The sequence below is a fragment of the Biomphalaria glabrata genome, chromosome 8 (assembly GCF_947242115.1).
Source record: "Biomphalaria glabrata chromosome 8, xgBioGlab47.1, whole genome shotgun sequence".
Classification (NCBI taxonomy): domain Eukaryota; kingdom Metazoa; phylum Mollusca; class Gastropoda; family Planorbidae; genus Biomphalaria; species Biomphalaria glabrata.
Genome location: NC_074718.1, coordinates 35,675,355 through 35,685,397, shown reverse-complemented (window position 1 = coordinate 35,685,397; position 10,043 = coordinate 35,675,355). Strand labels below are relative to the sequence as shown.

Sequence of the window (10,043 nt, the reverse complement as noted above, 5' to 3'; positions counted from 1 at the left end):
CCAGATAACACTCGGTGCTGTGTCATCTCGCCGGGGTCACACATAGTGACCTCTACCTGTCACTGTTCATTCGTAACACTATGAAAAAAAAAACTACTTATTAATTGGTGTTCTAAATTGTGTCCAACTAGTATATACACTAAATAGATTTTTTTCTCTTTAAAAAAAAAGTAAACATTTTTTGTGTGTAAATGTAGCAGTTAGAATGACAGAATGACTTATCTAATAAAATTCTATCAAAGGCAAATGACTGAGAAGAATGGAGAAAGAAGGCTGACAGATATTGTGTGGTGTCCCAACGGTGCAGCAGACCAAGGGATAGTTGAAAGTGAAATTCGATGTGAGCCTGGCCTAACTAATGTCATATAATAATTATCTAGTTAATATGTTCTGCATTGCCTTAAAAAAAACAACATTTCCTTAAATAATAAAAAATCTCCCCTTTGGAGTGGTGTTACATGGCGATAATATGAAAAACTACTTATTAACTAATTAGTAATAATACTAAACATTTGTTTGTAAAGAATAGTAGTTAGTAGGGCAGAACTTATATACAATACAATACAATTGAAACAAAAATTTATTTTTTTTTGACAAAAATCTAAAACTGTTTGCATAAATGTGTTAAAAATATAGTAAATTGTCGCATCTCCCTTACTAAATAGCTTTCAGAAAATGAAAAATTAGCCGTTACATTAGAAACTTGAATGGTCTAAAATATCATGATGTCGGATTTTCAATATCTTTTCTAGTTTACGAGATCTAAACGGGACGGACGGACAGACGGACAGACAGACAGACTAAGTGTTTACTTTAGTGTTTACATTAAGTGTTTACTTTAGTGTTTACTTTAAGTGTTTACTTTAAGTGTCTATACATTAAGTGCTTTGTTTTGCTAGTGGATATGTAGAGACGTGCAGGCATGAATATAAAAATGATGTACATGTGTATAAGTGTTTACCTGTGGATAAAAGTGTTTTCTAGTGGAAAAGTGTTTACCTGTGGATAAGTGTTAACATGTGGATAAGTGCTTACCTGTGGATAAGTGTTGAGAGGTAAGCGAATAGATGCTTTGTATCGGAAAATTTGATGACCGAATTTCTCCGCTCTTTCAAAAGTGGATAGATACCCATCCGACCATCTCACTGAAGTATCCTGGTAGACCAAATATTTCCTGGCTTTTAGGACAGTTGACTGCAATGATGTCAAAAGTACGAAAGTAAATTTGAAACATCAGTCAGCATAACAAGTATAAAGTCATGGAGCAGCTCTGCCTTTCGTCTCCACAACATGACTTATTGTCTTTAAAAATGGCAGAGCCTACTACCATTACATCCATGACATAATAGACTCTGTATGATAGCTCTGAACAACTGAAGGAAACATGACACCATTTCTTCACGGCACAATCTGCAAAAGAGATTACAGCTCAGCAGCAAAAAGCAGGTTAAAAGAAGAACCTCTAAAAATGATGATCTTTGATCCAATCAGTCCCGCGGGTTAAATTGAGCTCATGAACCCATACAATTCTTGCCCACAAGACACGATGAAACTTCATTCGATTTTGGACTTTTTGTTTGTGATGCGGTCCATGTCAATATACTCTATACAATATACTCTATACAATATACTCTATACAATATACTCTATACAATAAACTCTGAGCAATTGCTTTCTTTATCGGCTATGTCGCAAAGAAATAAATAGAAAATTACAAGTTTCCCTTTCATAACGTGCGATCCGATGCACAGTTTTTCAAACAATCACTAGATAAAGAAAACTCAATTACAAAAAGCTAGTTTAAATGTATTAATTTCACAAAGAAAATGCCAACATTGGATTGAAGAAAAATATTAGTCTCTCACTAAATGGTGCCTATGAATTCTTCCTATGAAACGTACTTATCGGTACAACCGAAGAGTCAACATATTAGTACCATCAAATAGAGGGCCAGTGCAATCGAGTATTAAACTTACCACTAGAATCAAATAGAAAACATGCAAGTATAATCAAGTAGTAAACATACCAGTGCAATCAATTAGAGGGCTTAGCACTACAATCAAATTTAGGGCTTACCAGTACAATTAAATAGAGGGCTTACCAGTACAATCAATTAGAGGGCTTACCAGTACAATTAAATAGAGAGCTTACCAGTACAATCTAATAGAGGGCTTACCAGTACAATTAAATAGAGAGCTTACCAGTACAATCAAGGAGTAAACTTACCAGTACAATCAAGGAGTAAACTTACCAGTACAATCAAGGAGTAAACTTACCAGTACAATCAAGGAGTAAACTTACCAGTAGAATCAAAGGTTTCCAGGCATAACACAAATTGTTCTGTATGTATGGTTTGAATAAATGACCCGGGAATGTGACCACGTGACATCTACACTTTCTTTCTGTCTGGAATAAAAAAAAAAATTAAAAAGGGTCTAGGTTATGGAAATAATTATTGTATAAAAAAGAATTTCGTCCAATACACTCATACAATTAACAGAAAAAAAAAACATAATGAACTATTGTATAGTAGGGTCATACATTTCTATAAATGGGCTAGAGGGTAAACAAAAACTATTCTCTAATATTGTCGGACAATATAGGCTATAAGAACAAAAAATTAATATCTTTATTTTTGCTCACACATTTTAATGTGTAATAAATGTGAACTCCAGAAAACAAAAAGAAACAAACAATAAAATCAATGAAAAAGGTTTTCTGAAGTTCATAAGCGTTGCTTATATTTTTACGTAAATCTAATAGAGATTACATCTAGATTCTAGGCCTAGAATTAGATCTACACTAGATTTTCAGAGTTCTAAAACAGAACTTTAGGCCTAGTGTTAGATCTAGATGTCCATATAATGAACATACCAATACACAATCGCACAAGTTTGCCCTCCTCGATGGCCGAAGCAGCAAATGCGTAAATTCTAGCAGGTGAAAGTGTCACGCATACCAAGAGAGTTAGAGGCCTATCGAATCAACATTTTTGTTGTTTTGTGTGGATAATGTTTTATGTGTAATTAGCACTGGCGGATAAAGGGAGGAGGCGGTAGAGGCGATAACTCCCCCCCCCCAGTCGGCCACTACTTGGGGGCACTAGCGGATCCAGAACTTTGGAGTGGGGGGGGGGGCGATTTTTTTCCAAACCCTAACCCTAACGCCCAGTAAACCCTAACCCTACGCATAAACGTGCACACACACACACACACACGCGCGCACACACACACACACATATATGTATATATATATATATATATATATATATATATATATATATATATATATATATATATATATATATATATATATATATATATATATATATATATATATATTATATATATATATATATAAATATGAGAATAAAAAAAGAAGCATTTCTCAACCTTCGGCGAAAAACAAAACAACTGGGGCAGCGCTATAAGGTTCTCTGGTGAAGTTCGGGGCGAAGCCCCGACGCCAAAAGCGTTTTCTTGCTTTTTTCACTGCAGAAACGCATTCTCCTGACAAGTACAGCTCATTATTCATCAATGGAGTTCGGGGCGAAGCCCCGACCCCATACGCGTTTTCTTGCTTTTTTGACTGCAGATACGCATTCTCCTGACAAGTACAGCTCACTCTTCACCCAAAAGCGTTTTCTTGCTTTTTTCACTGCAGAAACGCATTCTCCTGACAAGTACAGCTCATTATTCATCAATGGAGTACGGAGCGAAGCCCCGACGCCAAAAGCGTTTTCTTGCATTCTTCTCTGCAGAAACGCATTCTCCTGACATCTACAACTCATTACCCATAAATGAAGTTCGGGGCGAAGCCCCGACGCCAAAAGCGTTTTCTTGCATTCTTCACTGCAGAAACGCATTCTCCTGACCTGAAGCTCATTATTCATACTATTAAAAAACGACCTTTCGAATAATGTTGTACTTGAAAAATATTCTAATTTGAATTTATAGGCCCATAATACATTGCAAATAAAACCGCTTTGTTCCTTGAAAAGATAGGATACCCCACGTATTTAGATTTTTGCTTTGAGGATCGCCGCCGAAAAAAAACTTATTCGATAAATATTTTTCAAGAAAACTCGAGTATAAATCGTGAGTTATAGTCCCAAATTTATTTAGCTAGAAAAATATCAGATTGAAAAGGTTGGGAAAAGGTGACTATAAAAACGTTATTTGAGTTTAGAACTCATCTCAATCATGACTCTGATACTGAAAAATTTCGTTTGAATTCTAACTTTTCCAATGCAAAGTCTTTCTTAAAATACTTATGATAACTTCATGTGAAATTACAAAAACTCTGTCTGGAAATGGGAATGGCGGTAGAGTGAAAACGATTAATCCTCGCTCCTTTACTAATTTCTGCTAAAGATTGCATTTGGCATTAAAGAATAGGTATGGGGCGACTCGATATAAGAATTTAATTTATAGTATATATAAATTATATTAGTGACAGATTTTTTAAATTTTGTAATTTCTTAACTATAATACAAAAAGAAAAAGTATTGATTTGTCCGATGGGGGAAATGCGATTGCATGTATCGCCCCTCCCACCTGGTACAACCCTTTTTCATTTAAATTTACTAATGATACAATTTGAGATTAGAGTGTGGTACGACATATTTACAATGGGTCACATATCAATACGTAGTTTATATTATATAGATATTCAACTAATTTTATTCACAAACTATGATTCTCCACAAAAATAGGACCGCCCCCCCCAGCACTCAGAGAACTAGAGTGGGGAGGGCCGTACATGCAATCGCCCCCCCCTCACCCCACCGAATCGGCCAAAATACCAGAAAGGGAGAAACATAATATAAAATTTATATATTAATTCAACTAATTTTGTTCACAAACTATGATTTCTCCATGAAAACGGACCGCCCCCCCCCACTCAAAGGGTTTAGGTGGGAAGGGCAGAAGAGGTATTCGTCCCCCCCCCCACCAATCGGCAAACAGGGAACGACATAATATAAAGATAGGTTAAAATATCAATAACAAGCTACAAGAATATAGATATTTAATTGATTTGTTAGCAGGCTGTGATTTCTACCAATAAATTGGACCGCCCCCCCCCCACTCGAAAGTGTAGGGGGGGGGGGGCGGGATTGATACCATCGCCCCCCTCCCGACCCCACCAAATCGGCCAACATACTAGAAGGGGGGGGGCGAAATAATCTAAAAATAAGTTGAAATATAAATAATTAGTATATATTTTTAACATAAGTAATAAATTCGTATACAAATTGTGTGAATCCTATACTAAAGTTCGTCCGCCCCCCCCCCCCCGCGGTCGGCCGAGTGGGGGGGGGGCGATCGCCCCTACCGCCCCCCCCTGGATCCGCCAGTGCTTGGGGGGGGGAGAGGACGAATTTTACTAAATAAATCACACAATTTGTGTACGAATTTATTAGTTATGTTAATAATATATACTAATTATTTATATTTCAACCTATTTTTAGATTACCTCGCTCCCCCCCTCTAGCATGTTGGCCGATTTGGTGGGATGGGGAGGTGGCGATGGCATCAATCCCCCCCCCCCAACCATAAACTTTCGAGTGGGGGGGGGAGCGGTCCTATTTATTGGTAGAAATCATAGCTTGTTAACAGAATCAATTAAATATCTATATGATTAAAATTTGTTATTGAAATTTTAACAGATCTTTATATTAAGTCGTTTCCCTGTTAGCCGATTGGTACTACGGTGGGGGGGGGGGGAGGGGGGCGTATACATCTACTGCCCTTCCCACCTTAACCCTTTGAGTGGGGGGAGGGTCCTACTTTTATTTAGAAATCATAGTTTGTGAACAAAGTTAGTTGAATTACTATATAATTTTTATATTATGTCGCTACACTTCAGGTATCTTAGCCAATTTGGTGGGGTGGGGGGGGGTGATTGCTTCTACTGCCCTACCCACTCTAGCCCTCTTTTAAAATCAGTTATGCAAGCAGTTTTTTTAAAGAGAAAAAGCTAATTAGAATGCATTATAAGTTAGACCTAATTTAAAACGAATAGTAATCTTGTAAACTTCATTTTCCTTAACAATTTTAATGCGGGAATTCATTTATTTTTTTTAAATATTTTTTTTATTTTGAGGATTCGAATAAGATGGAACATTTTTCAAAACAATTAGATCAATTGTAAGATATCAGTTAGGCCAGGGGAGACGCGGTGGCTGAGCGGTAAAGCGCTTGGCTTCCGAACCGGGTTCGAATCCTGGTGAAGACTGGGATTTTCAACTTTGGAATCTTTGGGCGCCTCTGAGCGTACCTGACATTAGTTGGGGAAAATTATAGGCGGTTGGTCGTTCGTTGTGCTGGCTACATGACACCCTCGTTAACCGTAGGCCACAAAAACAGGTGAGCTTTACATCATCTGCCCTATAGACCACAAGGTCTGAGAGGGGAACTAGTTAGGCTAGGTTCACATTTAACTTTACATTCACTTTCACCTATCCTTTAGATCTGCGGGAAAGTTGGGGCACTACACAAGATCTGTTAACCTTCTTTCTCCATTCTTATCTCTCATTTGTCTGATATAATTTCATTCGGATGCTCTTTCTGAAAATATTGAAGCCTGCCTGGGTGGACCACTTCGGGGGCCGATTTTGAGTTTGTGTTTCCACACAAACTGTCTTTTGTAACTTGTTTTTTTTTTCTTTTTTTTTCTTTCGGTTACCTCCCTTTACCTTTTAAATCCCACTCGTTTCTCCTTATTTTATTTTTCTAAATTTTTTTTTTCTTCAATAATTTCAACCTTAATAAATATTGAAAACTAAAATTCATTGTGCGGATCATATACAAGTATATTTCTTATACCGGAAATAGTTTCGTTTTTTTCAGAATGTAGTATCATATGAAATTTGATATCAATGTAGACCGAATGCTAAAAATTGATCACCGTGCTCCTCTGTTCCTTGGTAAGTCCTATGTCAAATAAAACCATAGTGAAATTCGCCATGTTAGGGTAGACTACGGTGTGTAAGTTCTGGAACATGGCCTGCATCTCAGCATAATGGTTTGCTGAGCTGGCCGACAGGATGATGACGTCACTCTCCGGTATGGTCTTCCCCATGGTCAGAATCATCTCTCTTTGGTCAGTAGAGAGGCTGAATTTGGGAGACAACACCATTTTTTTTACTCTTGCTCCTGGGTCAGGGTTAATGCCCCTTGGACAGCTGTAGTTTGTACATGCAATTTCGGTTTCTGAAATTTAAAATAAAGTATTTGTTAAATGTTTAGCTATACACGGATATTACACACTCAATTTATGCAGTATATTTTATTTAAAAAACTTAACCCTAATTTATTTAAAAATAAAATTCCTCCGGATTACTAAAACAGTAAAATATTAGTAGAATCGGCCTTAGCCATTTAGGGCAGAGGTTCTCATTCAGTTCAGGGACCCCTTTACAAGCCATACTATATTAGCAGATCCCCGACGCAGCCAGTTTGTCTAACCGAATCAGGTTTTTCTAAAGCCGCTAGCATAATTAAACTCTCCACAACCGTGTTTGTAAATATCAATGTGAAGCTAGGTTCTGAAACAAACAAATGATACATTTATGATAACTATATGCTTACTATGTATGTATCAACCGGGTGTTGGGGTCGTGGTGGCTGAGTGGTTAAGCGCTTGGCGTCCGAACCTGGGGTTCTTGGGTTGAATCTCGGTGATGACTTTGATTATGAATTTTCGGGATTTTATGGCGCCCTTAAGTCCACCCAAATCTAATGGGTACCTGACTAGTTGGGGAAAGTAAAGGCGGTTTGTGGTTGTGCTGGCCACATGACATCCTGCAGGTTAACCGTTGGCTAAAGAAACAGATGATCTTAACATCATCTGCCCTGTAAATCGCAAGGTCCGAAAGGGGAATTTTACTTATCAACCATGTGTGTGTATGTGTGTGTGTGTTTAGCTCTATGGACTCTGCACTCTTTGCAATGCAATCATATATAGAGTCGTGAGAACTTTTTCATTCATTGGTGTCGCTTTACTTCTCATTTTCCACTGATTTGCATACATTACTACTCCAAGATTGAAGAGGTCAACAGGTGTTTTTTTTAGTTCAGTATAATTTGTTACACATGACTCTTCACTCTTCAGTTTTGTAGATTGCCAATGACACATTGTGGGTGATCACTTTGCAATTGTATAATATTAAACTCTTTCTCTCCGTAATTATTTACCACATTCTGGTGGAATCAACGCTGGTATCGTCAGTTAGGAGAGAAAGAGTTAACCCTAGTTGTAGATATTTAGGAGCATATAAATGTAGTTTTGTCTTAGGTAGTGAGGTCCCTCTTACGGCATCATGTTTCAGTTCATTGCAACTATTTCCATAACACTCCTGCTCATCTTCAGATGTCTGCTTAGGCTTCAAATATTTGTCCATAATCTCACTGTTATATGAGCGTGTGAAAACCATTTAAAAAACACGAATTACCACTGTATAACTTGATCTTAAAAAATATATTAATTATATGCAGATGCTATTTGGAAATATGAAACAAATCTTGGACTAGTTCTTTGAATGGCGTGACGAAGCAGAGAAATTAAAGACCCAGTGGCGTAGCATCTATGGCGCAAAGGGGCTCAATAAACCCGGGCCCACACCCGATAGTGTAACAACCATGGGGCCAGGGCCGGATTTATCTCTATGCAACATAAGCTCTAGCTTAGGGCCTCCAAGAAATATTTAGTTGTTACATACAATATCTGGACCTATATGGGGCCCCCATATAACAAATAGCCTAAGTCATTTTTTACTCTAAATACGGCACTGCATGGCGCGTATGGGTTTCATATCGCCCGGTCCCATAACTAATGACCAATTGTGGCCTGCACTACAATGCAGTTTTGTAAAAATTGGTTTAAAAAAAGTTTCCTTAAAATATCCTTAACGCCATATTGAATTTTATGAAAGTAATTCATCGTATAATGAATGTTAGCTTTAACATTAGCATGCAACAACCCTTCAGTAAGCGGACGTTGCTAAGAGTATCGTTTTGGTAACACAAGTAACAACGACAACGTCTTAGCAGTACATACATTCTCAAGAGAAAAAAAAACCCACACAAGCCTTTACCTTGACCCACATATTCAAAATAATAGACCTGTTAGGCAATGCAATCTTAGCGAAATACTAAAGGAGATACAATCTGCGCCATTTTCTCTATCATGGCTGACAGCACTCAAAAAGAATTTAAAAATGTATTAAATTTGCATTTTTTTTTCTGAAAATATTTTGTGAACTCCGATGACGAGAACCAGAAGTCTGCAGGATTGACTGAACAAATACTCCAATTAAGTAATAAAATATCACCATCTTTCTTTAATTACGATGCCAAGGCAATGTTGATTTTTCAACATGAGCGGACAATACAATAGCCTGCAGGTATTGTGTCAACAAAAGCAGCTACTTATGTTCCCTAAACATGGTACTAAACATGGTACTAAACACGGTACTAAACATGGTACTAAACATGGTACTAAACACGGTACTAAACATGGTACTAAACATGGTACTAAATGATTATGTCAGCAGTGCTCATGAACTTGCGTTGGAATGTCTTAGTAAATGTAGCGATACATAAAAACTACTGGATTTCTTTGTCACACAAAATATTTGTCATACGGAGGAGGGGGGGGGAGGGGCCCTTCAACATATTCTTGAACCCGGGCCCACGGTTACCTTGCTAGGCCACTGGAAAGACCCACTTTGATTGGTTTGAGAAGCAGAGAAATGGAAAGAACGACGTTGATTGGCTTGTAAAATAGGTCAATTTGATTTTGATGCACAAAATAATATTCTTTCTCAGGTTTGTTAAAAATCATTGTTGTTTTGACAAGCTGTCGTCAAAGAATAGTTTGTAACAAAGTTATTTAACAGTAGTAAGTAGCGACTTCATTATTATTCAAATTATCCGATGGGATAAACTAGCGTTTAGATAAGAGGTTATTTTAACTGAATACATCCACCTGTGGATCCTCTACGGTTTTCTCGCAGACCCCTTGGGATCCAAGTACCACAG

The 10,043-nt window shown here is 37.4% G+C and overlaps 1 long non-coding RNA gene across 1 annotated transcript; it reads right to left on the bottom strand.

Moving 5' to 3' along the window:
- Positions 1 to 1,209: 1,209 nt before the first annotated feature.
- Positions 1,210 to 7,025, bottom strand: LOC129927622 (uncharacterized). The gene is made up of 3 exons (XR_008779233.1): positions 6,910 to 7,025; positions 2,302 to 2,402; positions 1,210 to 1,410 (listed from the first exon to the last, which is right to left on the bottom strand). It is a non-coding gene; the product is annotated as an uncharacterized LOC129927622 (long non-coding RNA).
- Between the last annotated feature and the right edge of the window lie 3,018 nt (positions 7,026 to 10,043).